Source organism: Myodes glareolus, chromosome 16 (genome assembly GCF_982192425.1).
Source record: "Myodes glareolus chromosome 16, mMyoGla1.1, whole genome shotgun sequence".
NCBI classification, from domain to species: domain Eukaryota; kingdom Metazoa; phylum Chordata; class Mammalia; order Rodentia; family Cricetidae; genus Myodes; species Myodes glareolus.
This window is the reverse complement of record NC_142041.1, coordinates 38,571,952-38,590,177: the sequence shown is the minus strand read 5'-3', so window position 1 is coordinate 38,590,177 and position 18,226 is coordinate 38,571,952. Positions and strand designations below refer to the sequence as shown.

At 42.6% G+C, this 18,226-nt stretch overlaps 1 protein-coding gene across 1 annotated transcript in view; it reads right to left on the bottom strand.

The window, feature by feature from the left end:
* The window catches only part of Mob3b (MOB kinase activator 3B), a 197,822-nt gene that overhangs the window by 173,407 nt on the left and 6,189 nt on the right, over positions 1-18,226 (bottom strand). The gene's annotated exons all lie outside the window — the stretch shown is intronic.

The following is an 18,226-nucleotide window of genomic DNA, read 5'->3' as shown; positions in this document are numbered from 1 at the left end:
GACAGGTCTTGCCCTGAGGGCACCACGCCCTTGATTCCATTTTGCATCTGACTTTTTAAAACTTCTCATCTCTGTCAGCACGAGCCTTGTCTCTAGCATCAAGGTTCCTGGTGCTACTTTTCTCCTTAAACCATACATTTTGGATTTCTCTTTGCACCCCGTGCACTGCTTTCATTGTAGGGCTGCATAAGAATGATTGCTGATGACCACAAGGCAGAGACAATGCGAGGCTGTCTGGAAATCTACTTCACCAAATAAAATCAGTTCACTACCTTTCAATTTAGCCTCAGACAGATTCTTAGGACAGAAGCAAAAGGTAACCTCATTCTTTGCCCAAATATCACTAGAATAGTCTCCAGTCCAGTTGCTAATACTGTTTTCTTTTGAAACCTTCTGATCCAGTCCTCTGCAACCCTCCTCGCTCCAGGCTCCTGCTAGGATAGTCAACCAAATGCCACTTACAGCGGCCAACCATTTATCTAGTCCAGAATCCCAAAGTCTTTTACATTCCTCCAAAACCAGCAGGCTCAGGCCTGTCAGAGCAGCAGTTTACTCCCTGGTTACAGCTTCTATTTAAGATCTGATAAAGACCTTCAGCAAAGATGCAGGATGTGAAATCAACATACATGAATCGGGGCTTAGGCTTTGTTGACTCCCCGCAGGAGGCCTTATTCTTCCTGAGGAATGGGTGGGTGGGGGGTAGAAGGAGGGGAGAGAGGAGGAATTGTGGTTGGTATCTAAAATGAATAAAAAATAAATAAAAGATGTATCAATACATTAAAAAAAGAATCAGTGACTTTTCTGTATACCAAATATAAACTTGCTGAGGAAGAAATCTAAGAAAAAAGATCCTATTTGCAAAAGCTTCAGAAATTCAAAACGAAACAGCATAATCAACAACAAAAATCATAGGAATAAACCTAAGCAAAGATTAGAGGGTCAGCAGGGAAAACGTTAAGATATTGGAAAAAGAAACTAAAGAGGCATCGGAAACCGCAAAGACTTCCTATGTTACTAGACTGGTAGAATTAATATCGCGAAAATGGCTATATTACCAACAGTATATAAATTCTAAGCAACCCCCATCAAAATTCCACTGATGCTCTTCACAAAACTGCAAGGACAAAACTAATAAAAACCAATCAACACGAAAGCACAAAGGACCCCAAACGGCCAAGGCAACCCAAAGCAGAAACAGCGCTGCTTCAGGCAGTACACTATCTGACCTCAAATTATACGAAAGCACTATAGTGACAACCTACAGAGCCATTTCTGAGACACACAGCAAATGCATGCACTGGAAAGATGGCAGCCTCGTCAACAAATGGTCCTAGGGAAACTAGGTATCCATATGCAGAAGTATATAGTTAGATCAGTATCTCTCCTTACCAAAAACCAAGCAACCAACAAACAAAAACAAAGCAAAACGAGCAAACAAAAAACAATTGGAAATGGATCAAAGACCTTAATATAAAACCCCAACTACTAAACCTAGGGGAAAAGCCTTAGATACAGGCATCGGCATGAACCTTCTAAACACAACTTCAGTAGCACCAGCAAACAAACCCAAGGATCAACAGATGAGAAGCTTATGACATTAAAAACTTCTTCATAGCAAAGTAAGCGATTGGCATGGTGAGAAGCTGGCCTGCAGAACAGAAAAACACCTTACCTATTGGTGCGGGAGAATTGTCTGTATTCTGTCAATCATATTTTAATAAAATGCTGATTGGCCAGGCAGGCAGTATAGGCGGGAAAGCCAGACAGGAAGTAGGGGTGGAGCAATGAGAACAGGAGAATTCTGGGAAGCAGGGAAGTTCCTCTGCCACTCCTGCGCAGATCACTGAAGAAGCAACATGTAAGCTGCCCCTGCTGGAAAAGGTACTGAGCCATTATGGCTAACATAGATGAGAATAATGGGTTAATATAAGTTATAAGAGTTAACAAGAAGCCTGACCTAATGAGCCAATCAGTTTATAACCTTATGGAGTCCTGTGTGTAATTTCTCTTTGGGATTTGCCGGCTGTTGGGGTACTTGGAGGGATGGAAACCCCAACAAGCCGGCCCCCTCATGTTACATATGGCGCCCAGACGTGGATAACTGAATCCACAGAAAGCTTGAGAAAGCTTGGGAAAGAATAGAGTAAAGCATGTTTTGTTGGTAGCAGCAATTTCTCGGGTCTACTTTGCTTGCTAGAGGCAAGCAAGGCTCTCATCTAAGAGAGGCTTCCTGACTCCGCTTTAGCTGCAAAACCCTGCAGCTCATTAAGAGGTCCTGCCACAAAACACTTAAACGGTGTTGATGAAAAGCTAAATGCATGCTTTTCAGTGTTCAGCTATAGCAGGAAAAAAACTGTGCTGTTTTAAAATGCCAGCTTTCTGGGCTGTCCTGCCAGGGCAATCTCTGACTCTTTCAGGCAGGCAGTTCGACTGAGTGTGGTCTGTGAGCAGAATGCTGTTGCTTGCTTGCTAGCAAGGACCTTGAAACGCCATAGAGTTGTGACAGTGAACACAGCTCTGGCTGGTATCTCAGCCACGAGGCTGAAAAGTTAAAAAATGAGCTGGATCTAGCCGTCAAAGCCATGGCTCTCCATATTGCTTAGTAAATTAAAGACTCATGTAGTCAAAAAAGAGAGATAATACAGTAAAGAGAGATTCAAAGAGGAACAAAACCTCTACATGGTTTACATTTTGTTAAAAATATATACAGGCTAAAGATTAAAGTCATTAAAAATAAAAAACAAAAAACGGAAGTAGTTAGGTAGTAGGTAGGGAGATATAGGGTGTGGTGGTACACACCTTTAATCCCAATGCCTGGGAGGCAGAGGCATATTGACCTCTGTGACTTCAAGAGACAGAGGTAGAGATTGACCTCTGTGACTTCAAGGTGTGGTAGCACACGCCTTTAATCCTAGCACTGGGGAAGCAGAGACATGTGGATCTCTGTGAGTTCAAGGTGTGGTAGCAAACACCTTTGAGCCCAGTACTGGGGAGGTAGAGACAGAAGGATCTCTATGAGTTCAAGGACAGCCTGGTCTACAGTGTTATTCCAGGACAAAGATATACAGAGAACCTGTCTCAAAAAGTAAAAGTAAAAATAAAAGAAATAGAGGTTAAAGTAAAACCACACAAAGATGGAAAATACAAAGAGAATCTTGATACTGTATGTTATTATGCTCTTTATGAATTGTTTGATTGCTGAGGAAGGAGCAACAACTGCTAGAAGACTTTTGTTTATAAATGCTGCTGAACTAACCCAAGATAGGAATTTTGAAAATACCTTGGCTTCAAAACTGAAGTCAAAAGGTATGTTACTTTGGAGAAGAGATTTTGCTTTTGTTTCCACAGAAAACGAGAGACTCTGGATTTATTCAGAGTTAAGAATAATCACCTTTGACCAAGGGAGGCCACCTGAAAAATCTCCGATAGGAACAGATGGCCCAGATGACAGAGGTCTACATCCAGAACTGATCCAAGACTGCTGCCTGAGATGATCGAGACTCACAGGATACTCCAGTCATGACTTGATTATAACTCTAAATTTTCTTTAGGTCCCCTTAAGACTATCAGCGCCCCCAACCAGCAGGAAGTAGCCTGAAATACTACGCCCACATTCCCAACAAATGGATTATGGGTATTTTCCTTTGTTTAAAAAAAAAAAAGAGGGAAATGGTGCGGGAGAATTGTCTGTATTCTGTCAATCATATTTTAATAAAATGCTGATTGGCCAGGCAGGCAGTATAGGCGGGAAAGCCAGACAGGAAGTAGGGGTGGAGCAATGAGAACAGGAGAATTCTGGGAAGCAGGGAAGTTCCTCTGCCACTCCTGCGCAGATCACTGAAGAAGCAACATGTAAGCTGCCCCTGCTGGAAAAGGTACTGAGCCATTATGGCTAACATAGATGAGAATAATGGGTTAATATAAGTTATAAGAGTTAACAAGAAGCCTGACCTAATGAGCCAATCAGTTTATAACCTTATGGAGTCCTGTGTGTAATTTCTCTTTGGGATTTGCCGGCTGTTGGGGTACTTGGAGGGATGGAAACCCCAACAAGCCGGCCCCCTCATGTTACAACCTATTGTATTCCATATGGAGTACCAGTATCTGGAAAACTGCCAAAGGTTAGCATAACCAAGCACCCGGATCTTCAGATCGGTCAGCCGGTTTGTGAAACAAGCACACAGTTCTCATAAGAAACACAAATAGCCACGGAGTGCTTTCTAAAATCCTTAGCTAACGGGGAAATGCAGGTGAAAACTCTCGTCATTCCACCAACCCTGAGGCAGAGTGGGCGTCATCAAGAAGACAATGGAGACCGGAAAGACGGCTCAGCGGTTAGAGTGTGCACGGCTCTTCCAAAGACATCAGGTCAGTTCGCTTCTCTGCACTAATATGGGTGTGTCACAACTGCCCGTGATTCTGGTGTGTTTGGACTCCAAACAGCAGCCCCCTCCACAAGTCACACAATTTAAAAAAAAAAAAATGACAACTTGAAAAAGAAAACAAATGACAGCAATGTTGGGAAATGAGAGGAAAGGACAATGGGTGGGGATGCAAACTGAAGGAGCCACGATGCAAATCAGTGTCGAGGTGCCTCAAAGAAGTACAGCTAGCTACCCTATGACTTAGCCTATGGCATACATCCACAGTTCTACCGCTTAGCCAATGGCATATACCCACAGTTCTACCGCTTAGCCAATGGCGTATACCCACAGTTCTACCGCTTAGCCAATGGCATATACCTACAGTTCTACCGCTTACCCTGGGGCGTATACCCACAGTTCTACCGCTTACCCTGGGGCGTATACCCACAGTTCTACCGCTTACCCTGGGGCGTATACCCACAGTTCTACCGCTTAGCCTATGGCGTATACCCACAGTTCTACCGCTTAGCCTATGGCGTATACCCACAGTTCTACCGCTTAGCCTATGGCGTATACCCACAGTTCTACTGCTTAGCCTATGGCGTATACCCACAGTTCTACCGCAGACAATGCTCTCACAGCTGTTTGCGGCTGTACTGCTCACAGTATGTAGGAAACGGAAGCAGCCTACTGTCCATCAACAGCTGACTGATAATGAAAATACACACAATGAAACTATGACATTTACTGGAAAACGAGTGGAACTAGAAATTATCTTATTAATCAAAGTATTCCAGACTCAGAAAGTCAAGGACCACATTTTCCCCATCATGTGTAAATTCTAGACATTAATTTTCATAGGGGCATGTATGTGTGGGTATGGGTTATGAAGCTACAAAACGTCCATGAAGGGGGAAAAGGGATCTTAAAGGAAGGGAGGAGAGCAGAGAGGGTAAGAGAACACGTGTGACACACCCTTCTCTATTTTAACTACACACTGCTTCTGGGCCTGCCTACAACTTACCTCTGCAGTAGGACACCCAACGTCCTTGCTACTCAAGGTCTGCCATGCAGAGACCTTGACCGACTCAGCGTCTTTGCTCTTCTCACGGGTTGCCAGTTCCTACTCCACCAGCCACAGAAGGCAGAAGTGAATCCCAGCTACTCCCTGGAACCATGCATGAGAGGCCTCACAGGCATGAGGTTGGGTCCCACCCACGGGTTCCAGCATCCTACTGAGCTCATGAAGAAAGGCCCTGCCCTGCACACAGAGAGAAGGGGCCCATTGTGTTTAAATCATTTCGTCTAAGCCAGGAAGACTGTAAAATTCTTTCTTACACAAATGTTATTTTTGACGGGGGGGGGGGGGGCTGTCATGCTATTAGGTGACAATTTTTTCTTATTAAGAAAAACAGAGCATGACATATTTAAGACATTTTTCCTTAAATAATAACAGTTTGACGGAGAACCACACAGACTAGTTTTGTGTGACTTCTGCCAAGTTATGCAAGCTTTTACAGCTGTGGTTTTTCAACTATTCAAATAGCCATCTTGCAGAATTGTTTTGTTCTAATAATGCAAACACACTAGCAGGGTGAGGGTTACTGAAGGGGCCTCTCGGTCCCTGCCCACCTGTCTCAGTCACGGTGACCATTGTGACAAAACACCAGGACCCAACGCAACTTGGAGAGGAAACGCTTTATTCTGCTTACACTTCCACATCACTGTTCATCATTGAAGAAGTCCGGGCAGGAACTCACACAGGGAGGAACCTGGAGGCAGGAGCTGATGCACAGGCCGTGGAGGGGAGCTGCTGACTGTTGCTCCCTATGCCTTACCAGCTTGGTTTCTTACAGAACCCCGGACCAAAAGCCAGGGAATAACCCCAGCCACAAAGGCCTGGGCCCTCCACATTTGTCACTAATTGAGAAAACGCTCTCTATGCTTTTGTACAGCCTGATCTTATGGAGGCATTTTCCCAGCTGAGGTTCGCTCCTCTCATTGACTCTAGCTTCTGTGAAGGTGACTAAAGCCAGCCAGTACACCACCCCCACCTCTCTTTCTGACTGGGGCTCGGCATCACACCCAAGGTCTTGTGCATGAGCTATATGCCATGGGCTCTAGCACTTTTCCCCCATTCATTCTTTCATTCCTTTCTTCTTATAATTATTTTTACATTGACAAAATGAAGCTGTAAGTTTTTTTATCATTTATGTCTCATGCCACCCCAGATCTGAACCAGCGTATTTTGCCTGTCCACATATTCTGCCTGCCAAGCCTTGGTAGAGATGGGCTAACAGTTCGCCAAGCTACTGTCTCCCTTACCCATCCAAGTGACTAACTGTCCTGGAACTCCTTGCACTTAGCTGCTGTACGTTCTAGCCAAGGAGAGGTTGCTACCCGTGACATCACTTTCTGAGGTACAACCTCATGTAGCTCGGCCACGCGCACTCACCCACGCTGCCTTTTCCCTCGGTTTGACAAGCAAAAACCCGGGCTATTGGGAAAGTGATGGAGCCACAAGACAGAGCGGCTCTATGTCTGATCACTGCTTGGAGGAAAGCCAGCTGCAGCTCAGTTCCCTGCTCAGAACTCAGATGAGCCAGAACCGCTGCTGCGATGTTTGACGTGTTCTCCGTTTCAGAGTGGTGTGTGTTTGTTTGTTTTGTTTTACAGTAGCTAGTAATGAAATCCTGGGATTCTCACAGTATGTCCTAAAATTATATAGAAAAATAATTTGTCAGTATGCCGAGTCAGATCCCTGCTCATAAAATGTGCTCTAAGACTAAGATTTCGTTGTAAAGTAGGTTTTATTGATTTATTTATAGATTTGCTTGTTTTCATCTTATGTGTATGAGGGTTTTGCTTGCACATTGGGATGTGCGCTGGGCACACACCTGGTGCCCTTGAGCATCAGAAGAGGGTGTTAGGTCTCCTGGAAGTGCAGTTACAGACGGCTGTGAGCCACCACATGGGTCCTGGGAACTGAACTAGCGGTCCTCAGCAAGAGCAAGTGCTTCTCCCACTGAGCCACCTCTTTACCCCTGGAGACGAGGTGTTACTTCAGTTAGCCATTACGACACGCCAAAAGTTTAAGAAAGCAATGAAAGTTTGCTTAGAAATATGGAAACTCCATTTCAGTGGATGTCTCTATGACACACGAAAAGCTGATACAGCTTAGCTTCAGGTAAACGGAGGTCCTGCCCCCTACAGCTGAGCAGCCGGGTTTCATGAGAGGGAGCGTGAATTAGAAACGAGCGCAGAGATGGCTTTGAGGCTTTCTTTTAAAATCAATTTTAAGAAAACTGCGTTGTTAGATATGCGCATTTATACTCAGTAACAAGTAAGGATCATGCTCTTTTAAGACATTGTTTTTATTGAGTTAATCTAGATGGAGGCTTTGCCTGCATGTATGCCTGTGTATCACATGTATGCCTGGTGTCTGAGGAGGTCAGAACAGGGCAATGGATATCCTGGATTAGAGTTACAGACAGTTGTGAGCCTCCATATGGGTGCTGGGAATTGAACCCGGGTCCTCTGGATGGCTGAGCCATCTCTCTAGCCTATGATTGAGCATGTTCTTAACTTAAGCAATTATATGATTTCTTAATTGTGTGATTATATTCCATTATGATTTGATGGTAGAATGTCATCCAGGGCTTAAGCACATCTCAAACATATTATTTAAATGTTAAAATATACAACCTATGCATTTATTTTGTCTTTATCTAAAAACTACACCAAAAGAATATTCACAGGAATTTAAACTTGAAGTCATACAGGAAGAAATTCAAGTTCCAACCCCAACCTAAAATCAATTAAGTAAATTATTTATGATAATGCCTAAAGTATAAGATACCAAATCTAACTTGAGGTCATTCCAGCTAAAGATCTAAGGATACATGAGAATACTTCTGACTATTAAAAAATAATCATGCTAATTTGGTTAAGAATTATCAAAGGAATAATAACAATCAATGACCCTTCTAGAAATCATCTATGGTGACCACAGACGTTTACTTGAACCAAATACATCACAGGCAAACCCCTCAAACTACACTTTGTACCTCTGCTCCCATCTTTACTGAACCCCTCAGAGCTCACTTCGTCGACTGAAACATCTGTCCAGTTTGACCAGTTCGCTTCCACGCGTGCTCCAAATATCCTAACACATAGCTCCTCAACACATTATCTCCCTACAATACACGCCACACTGTACCAGTGGCTCTCTTGTTCAAACTCCTCTCATCTATCTACACTGGACTGTATTTGTCCTGCCATGCCCCACCCAATTCCAGCTCTCCTGGTCCCTGCCCCATTTTCTTCCTTCCCACCATCTACCCTCCTTTGCTTGAATACCCCAACTTCTTTGTCCCAACGCCTTAACTTCCTCTCCTCTTTGCCCCCAATACTTCCTTTCAGCTCTTTACATGGCTGTCGGCTGTCTGATGATAAGACTCTTTGGGTCTTGGATTATGGATCCCTTCACCCAATTATCCTCTTGTTCTGCTTATTTCCTTCATAAAATTTATAAGACCCTATAACTTTATTTTTACAGTCTGAAGTCCTGGGTATTTATGACATGAACCTTCAGACAGCACCTCCCTCTTGAACACCTTGATCAGACACCATACCCTCAAAAAACAGATGCATGGATGAACTGTGTCAGCATTACATGTTTTCAACTTCGATGACTTAGCAATGGGGACCATCCATGAAAAACTATATTACCACACTTAGCAATGCTTGTCACTGCGCTGTCCTGCTGTACAAGGAGAACCAAAATGTACACTCTTAACTGCATGTCTCCTGGCAATATAAAACTGTCTGGGCCCATTCACATGGCCCTTTCCACACTAAGCTTGACTCTTAAAAACAACAAAAATACAGAATTGGCAATCCCAAGATGTATGTCAAAATTTCAGTAGTTATAGTATTTGGAGACATGAAGCTATCCTGGCTTTGAACTTCAATTCATGCAACTTGTAAGAAAACAAGAAAGAGAGAGAGATAGACAACAAACACCCACACATAAAACACACACACACACACACACAGAGAGAGAGAGAGAGAGAGAGAGAGAGAGAGAGAGAGAGAGAGATGGCGGGGGAGGTTACTGTTGCACCCAGGACTATTCCTTGGAAGGCTCTATTCACATCAAACCCAGGATACCATGAAAGTCCAGCATGCATTTCAGCTTTATTTACGGCCCCGACTCTCTCTGACAGGGCTGTGTTTTCCAGGTCTGACTAAATGGTAGAGACTGGTGCCTGCAAATTATTTCCTCCACAGTCCCCAGTGCCTCTAATGGGAAACGCAGGCTTGGCTCAGACTCTGGAATTGGAAGGGCGGCCTCTCCACACTAAGAGCCCCTGAGAATGCCAACGTGTGAGTACAGTTTTCCTTTCTTCAGACAATGAAGAAATGCTACCCCAGCCCAGCGACCTGCTCTCTTCCACAGCTCAACGTGAGAGAAACCACTGAGCCCCTGGGCAGAGACATCAGCCTGCACAGAGCAAAGTTTCAAGAATCACCTCAGCAAAGCCCCTGGGGGTGGTGGACCCTCCCATGAGGAAGTCAAGGGAGGGATCTTCGCCTACCCGTCCCCCAAGGCTCTCTGGAAGGCCTCTAGAGAACATTCCTGCAAGAAAGCGGCACCAGCGAAAGCTTTGGCTTCTATTGAGTACTCAGCCTGGCTGCCTCTTCTGATTTGAGATACTGCGGCCATTTTAACAGATTATTATATTTTCTCTTTGTTTGTGGGAAGCCCAGGGACAAATTTCAAACTCTACAATAACAGCATTGGACTTTATGGCATGCACTCATTCGTTCTGGTTATATCCCCGACTCCCTCTTATTTTCCCTCAAATCGTATTGCTTTAATTACTTTTCATTCCCTTGCTTTCTATATCACATCAAGCAGCTTCAAATCCTTTTAGGAATGAGTCTGCTAAGGCAGAGATACAGTGGACGTTAGAGAAAATTCATGGCCACCCCAGTCTCTCAGAAGACAATGCGGTCTCTCAGACTCAGTTCTGAAGACTCCTTTGGTGGCTTACCACTCCAGTTACCTTGGGCAAGTTGCTTGGTAATTCAAAGCCCCCATTTCCTCCCTTCTAAATGGATACCAATAATACCGAAGCTGTTCAATGGCTATGAGAATTTTTTTAAATGTAGGTAAAAAGCTGGAAATATAGCTCAGTGGTTGAGTGCTCACCGAACAGTATGCAGGAGACCCCAGGTATGATTACCGTTACTACGACTGACTAAAACATAGAACAAAGAGACAAAAACAAAAAACAAAAAAAAAAAAACCAAAAAAACAGGAAAATGTTAAGAATCCGTTATTACTATGAACACTTGTACAGATTATACAGTAATCTGCTCATGTGCCCAAGGTTTTTGTTGATTTGTTTTTTGTATTTTTTGTTGTTGTTTATTTTTGGTTTTTCTAGACAGGTTTCTCTGCATAGCACTGGCTGTCCTGGAACTCGTTCTGTAGGCTGGCGGGCCTCGAACACAGAGATCTGCCTGTCTCTGCCTCCCGAGTGCCGGGGCTAAAGGCTCCCACCACGCACAGAGATCCACCTGTCTCTGCCTTCCCAGTGCTGGGGCTAAAGGCGCCCGCCATGTTCTCAGACTGAGCACTCGTGTGAACTGTTCCTTTAGCATCATTTCCTCCAACAAACACTCATCACTCCCCAGTTTTGAAGCATAAACAGTTATATTAAAAGTGTTGTTATTATACTTTTGGTTGTGAGCCTAGCCTTTAACGGCTGAGCTATCTTTTCATCCCAGGATAACCCAAACAACCCTGTACAATAAAGGAACTTTTAGAGACATCACAATCCCTGACTTCAAGCTCCACTACAGAGCTACAGTACTGAAAACAGCCTGGTATTAGCATAAGAACAGACAGGAGGACCAATGGAACCGAATAGAAGTCCCGGATATTAATCCATACACCTTCAAACACCTAATTTTTGACAAACAAGCAAAGATATGATGGAAAAAAGAAAGCATATTTAACAAATGGTGCTGTCATAACTGTATATCAACATGTAGAAGAGTGAAAATAGATCCATATCTATCACCATGCACAAAACTCAAGTCCAAATGAATCAAAGACCTCAACATAAAACCAACAACACTGAACCTCGTAGAAGAAAAAGTGGGAAGTACACTTGAATGCATTGGAACAAGAGACCACTTCCTAAATATAACCCCAGCAGCACAGACACTGAGAGCAACAATTAATAAATGGGTCCTCCTGAATCTGAGAAGCTTCTGTAAAGCAAAGGACATGGTCAACAAGACAAAATAGCAGCCTACAGAATGGGAAAAGATCTTTACCAACCTCACATCAGACAGAACTGATCTCTAAAATATACAAAGAATTCAAGAAATTGGTCATCAAAAGAATAAATAATCCAATAAAAAATGAGGTACAGACCTAAACAAAGAACTCTCAACAGATGAATCTAAAATGGTTGAATGTCACTTAAGGAAATGTTCAACATCCTTAGTCATCAGAGAAATGCAAATCAAAATCTGAAATTCCACCTTACACCTGTAAGAATGGCCAAGATCAAAAACACTGATGACAGCTTATGCTGGAGAGGATGTGAGGTAAAGGGAACACTCCTGCCTTGCTGGTGGGAATGAAAACTGGTACAGTCACTTTAAATGTCAGTGAGGTGATTTCTCAGAAAATTAGGAAACAACCTACCTCAAGACCCAGCAATACCACTTTTGGGTATATATCCAAAAGATGCTCAATCGTGCCACAAGGACATGTGTTTATAGAAGCATTATTTGTCATAGCCAGAACCTGGAAACAATCTAAATGCCCCTTGACCGAAGAATGGATAAAGAAGATATGGTACATTTACACAACGGAGTATTACACAGATGAAACAAAAATGACTTCTTGGAATTTGCAGGCAAATGGATAGATCTAGAAAACATATTGAGTGAAGTAACCCAGACTCAGAAAGACAAATATCATATGTACTCACTCATAAGTGGCTTTTCGACATAAAGCAAAGAAAAACTAGCCTACAATTCACAATCCCAGAGAACCTAGACAACAAAGAGGACCCTAAGAGAGACATACATGGATCTAATCTACATGGGAAGTAAAAAAAGACAAAATCTCCTGAGTAAATTGGGAGTGTGGGGATCATGGGAGAGCCAAGGAGGAAGCGAAGGGAGTGGAGAAAATATATGGCTCAATAAAAACAATAAAAAAAAAGCTTGTGGACATAAAAAATGTTGTTATTAAACTGACCTGAAATTTAAAGTTCACTTGAGCTAAAATACTACAATATACTTAATTCATATTCATTTTACATTTATGCACACTATATACCCAATGCATAATGGAAACACTGTATGTATAATTTGCTGTATCTGATGATATAATGTGATACAATAAAGAAAAAAGAAAACAACCAAATAAATGGACTTCATGTATCGAAGAAAGTCTGGCAACACTCAGGCTGTTTCAGTAAATGACTTTGAGTCTAAACTGATATTTCTGTCATATCTCATAAATCTGATATCATGAGGTCTAGGAGTCTGGGAAAACGAGTCTTAATTTATACAATTCAAAATACGTTTATAGAAATAAGAACTGAGAAGCCCTTGGGACAGTCGAAAGAGCTTGGGTAAGAACAAGAACAACCTGTAGTCTCTAGAATACCTATTCTTTTATGAATGGGAGGGATCCTACCATATGCAGAGGCAGAAGAAAAGGAGGTCCTTATACTATAGTGGAAAACTTGATGTCTAAATAGTACTGTGACCTTAAGCAAGTCATTTCACCCCTTCTCACCTCAAGGGTTTATGTCTGAATGCCCTCCATTGATATACTCCATGATTAAAAATCAGTGCTTCACTAGGTAGTGGTGGTGCACGTCTTTTATCTTAGCACTCAGGAGGTGGAGGAAGTTGTGAGTTCGAGACCAGCCTGGTCTACAGAGTGAGTTCCAGGATGGCTAGGGTTACACAGAGAAACCTTGTCTGGAAACCCTCTCCGGCAAAAACGAGTCTGCTTCCATGTTACCTCGGGTCAGGAGTGTTGCCAGGAAGAAAAGGGCCCTTTCTCCACTCCTGCTGGAACCGAATTATCCCCAGACACTACTCCCAGTGCCACCGTTGCTACTAGAATAAGAAGCTCTGTGATTTGCATCAGATGATGCTGGGCTACAGAAAGCGCCCTTGACTTTTTCTACAAAGCCTCTTTGCTCTTCATTCATGACAAGAAGCAGGACCAAAAGCAAGCCAATAGTAATTAAGAGACGATGGTGCCTCAACTGTGGACCAAGCATCTTCCTGCCCATTCCTCAGCTCACCCGTGGCATTTCTCCTCAACTCCCGGCACACTCAGATGTAAACCCTCCTTCTCTGGGATCCATTGTGGGAAGGGAAAGATTGTCCTGGTAGGTGCCACCCAGGGAACCCCCAGAGAAGACAACAGGGCAAGGAGGAAGTAGAGGGAAGCTATTCTGACAATCCCCAAATCAACATCAACTTTATTAATGGTGCCTATTTATTCACTTAGACACTTACTCAACCACTGTAAATTTCTTTTTGCCAAGGGTCACTGGCAACATCACTCTTGTGCAGGAAGTTATAATGGTGCATTGTCTTCATCAGGGGTGCAAAAGAGAACTGGTGTTGACAAGTCTAAAGAGCCTTCCAAGCAATGCTGTGACCAACAATAGCTCCCGAGAACGCTGATACAAAGGCTCGGTGGAGTGGAGGAAAGGTCTTTCTTTTGCCCATACAAGTGAGTGTCTAACCAGACTTGGGCAACACAGGAAAACCCATTGGTCCTTCTTAGTCAACAAACAGTTGGCATCATGATTACAAAACTGCGCAAGTCACATTTCTAGTCTGGAGAGGATGACATGAATCAACCAAAAACTATGAACCCAAGATATCGCTGGAGTTACCACAGTGTCTATGACTTAACTCGCCTTGGGCAATTCAAAGAAAGAGCACCAAAAATAGAAATGACAGACACTTCGGGTGCCATCTCTCATTCCTCAATCACCCAGAGAACCCGACTCGTCCTCCTTATCCCTAAACAGAAAGAAAATCAATGCCTAATGTCCCATCATTGAACTATTTGCTCTGGGCTTCATCTTCAAGAAGAAATTTCAATCTCTCTTTTAAAACCATTACCTTCAGATGACACTAGGTCGTTCTAGAGATGAGGTGGTAATGCTCTCACAATTTTGATAAGCCTGTTTCAGTGATTTAAGAAGAAGAGGGTCTGCTATCCCCACCTGCAGAGGTGTTCCAGATTTCTCGATTTCTGGGGTTCCTGCAGGCCATTCAAAAGGCAGCAACCAAGCAACAGCTGCTGCACCTGCCATTATGGACCTGTGTTCAGACGGGGAAAGACAGCCAAGGCCATGGAGCAGACTGATAACTACCAAGTCCCGGGGATGGGGGAGCATGATGAGAAGCCAAGCTGAGAGGTGCTTCCTGGCCTCACTTTTTCCAAAGGGATTGAATCTTATAATGTGCCAATATCGTGACTGGTGTAGTGGTCATTGACCCCTTTCATAGGGCCCAAGTGACAAGTAGCACAATCAAGGAAGGGCCAAGAGGCTCCTGCGAGGGGCTGATGAGGAAGGTAGGCAGTGGGAATGATCCAGCAGAGCTCACAGAGTCGCTCTGGAATAAACGCCGTACACAGTCAGGCCCCGGTGTAAGGAAGCATACTGCCTTAAGGCTTAATTACCTCCAAAACAACTGGAATACACTCATGCTCAGCCCCCGAGTAACAAGGATGATCAATAAGTTACCCAGACTGGAAACTTGTCCTTTCATAGGAAGCAATAAGTTTTCACAGTCCATGCGGCCTACGGTAAACCCAAACTAGCTTGCCTCCCCTGAAATGCCTTATTTCTCCATTTTGTCAAACACATCTTGCTCATCAGTGTTAGCCTTATTATAATCCGAAGGGACTTCACGCAGTTGAGCTGATAACAAGATAACCACCTGTTAATTGTGTTCCCTTGGGTGAAAACAACACTCCATACAAAAACTACTTCAGGGCATGCTAGGAAATAAAGACAGGCATCGTGGGCACAGAGTTGGCAAGACAATGCACATCCTGTTGATGGCAGAGGGGACAGAGATAGGAAACCAAGGTTTCCTCAATAGTCTTTTCCATGTTCAGACTCTGAGGTGTAGTCAGATGGCCGCGACGAGTGACTGATGACCCAATAATGTTTCCTGTTAGGGTAATTAGCAACTACATGTGAGTGTGTTCACGTGTGTCCCCTTTGGAGCATGCACTGTTGTTTGCATCTGTGCATACGTGATGCCAGCACTGAGAAAGGAAGCTAAATGCAGCTCTCAGGAGATTGAGAGAAGGCAGAGAAGAGGTTTCTTGAAGAAGGAGCGGCCTCCTTGAGCTCCCTCAGAGGTCAATGGAAGTTCTTCTGGTCTATAAGGTCGCCAGAAAAAAGAGAGAGAACAAACTAAATTTGGATCTTAGGTCAATGGAAGAAAGGGTTTTTTCTTAGTGCCGGCATGTCTGAAATATTTCTAAAATATATTTTTATATTGCTATATAAATATAGCAGGTTTATTTCCTGAATCAGGCAATCCCAATGGCCAGAGAAAGGAGGGCATGAGGCATGCCAACCACCTCTCCTCTTTGTCATGAGCACTATCAATATTAGCACAGATTGACATTTAAAAGCACCCAGAGAATGAGGTCCACCCACAAGTACATGCCTGTAATTGTAAGTTCTTTGACATCAGGTAGTAAGTACACTGTATTCCTCCTTCTGCAGGACCTGGGTCATAAGTCACATGAGCCAAACCCTTCTAATGAAGTTCTGGATAAATAAGGATACAAGATGAATGACAGAACAGGGAGAGGACTTGGGGAGAGAGAGCTGAAAAATAACAAAGCCACTCATAGTAGGGAAAAAAAAACCCACAAAGAACTTCCTCATCTGTTACAATCTTCTTCACCTATGGGAAGAAATGTCTTACCGCAGCAAGGCAGCTGCAGGACAGCTGAAGTGTCACGAGCAAGCTGAACAAGTGCAAAGTACACAGAGCACCATAGTGTTTAGATGAGCACCATATACACATAACATGAAGTAGATGAGCGATATATATATATATATATATATATATATATATATATATATATATCATGAAGTATGTGAGCACCATAGTCCATAGAACTGGAGTGCTTGGAGAGGAAGATTTTAAATTAGAGACCAACACTTATACAACCATTTACTTCAAAAAGTGATAATTAAGGAAGGCAAAGCCTTGCAAAAACCCCAAATGATAGGCAGCCCTACTTGGGACTGCTTAAACCAGATGTTGTAGGTGGAAATTAGACGAGCTACGTAAGAAAGCAGGGTCCCTCAGAGGTGTTTGGCACTTTACTGACACTATGTGCACGTGTGATCCCAGATGTTTGTAGATATGCACAAATGTGTTTCTGTGTAAAAAGCTACAAGATCAGGCAAGAGGACGGAGAAATTAAGAGAAAAGGATTACTGAATCAAAGACAGTGCAGGTTTTGGTCAGTGTCACCATTTTGTCCTCTATGACAATCAAATGATTAAAATCAATGTATAATCTTATATAAAAGAGTCCCCTTTCCTAATTTTGTTTTTGACAATCAGTAATGCAGAGAGACTGTGAAATTAGAATTTCTATATAGAGAATACAGAGAGGAACATCTGCAATATTTCCTGCTTTCAAAAAGCCAGTCCATAAAAACCAACAGTTTAAAGAAGTCACACACAATTAGGTTTTGATGCAACCAAATGATTAAGAAGAAATCTTAAACCAGAATTTAAATCACAATCTGCTATTGCTATGAAACTCTAGATCCTTTCCATTTCAATAGAAAACTCATCAATTTCCTTTCTTTTTTTTTTAATAAGAAAATAAGCTAGGGTGTTTTAAAGTCATACTATTTTACTTTTCTAAAAAAAAGAATCCATTTGCTCAACCATAATCCAAAGATTATTTGGTCAAACAAAGTAAGCACCATTGATGACAGACTACCATCAGAGCATGGTCATAGCAACCTAGGTATAAGCTAGCTGGCTGAAATGGGTGACCTCCTACCCAAATGCCTTATGGGTGAAAAGCAAGCAGAACAAACAAAATACTTTACAGATTCCAGAACCACTAAGTAAGAAGGGAAGAGAATGAAGAAAGTTTTAAAATACTATATCTAATCTAATCTAAATCTGTATCTAAACTGTATAAAAAAGAAATTGCATGACAACAGAGAAACTAATGAAGCAGAAAAAATATTCCCAAATACATACCCCATCGTGAGACTGCTAAGATACAGGTATATGAAAGGCAATCCAGAGATGAATATTAAAAAAAGGAAAGGATAGTTGTAAAATATTAATTTCTAACGTCAACAGAAAACTGAGCCAACCTCATCCTGTATTTTCTAAAGCTATGCTAAGCTGACAAACTCAGTTCATCATCCTTTTTGAGATTCAGAACAATTAAGAAAAAAGAAAGAAAAAAGGCATAATGATCCTTCTGAAAAATATATTTTTGTACCTGACCCTATAGACAAATTTCTATCTTTGTTGAATTAGTCATTAACCAAATGACTGTGATTTCCGATGACTAGTTCACTAGCAAGAATATAATTTAGCTTTTCCCAATCGAAATACAAAAACTTAATTTGCCTTTGATATGAGCTGAGTGATTTTTTCCCCCAGTATTGGGAACTGGACTTGGGGGTCTTACACATGTTTAGCAAACGTCCTACAACTGAGCTCCACCCTTCTTCAGAGCTGGGATGGGTCATCTGGGAACCTATAGTAATGCTTTGCTCA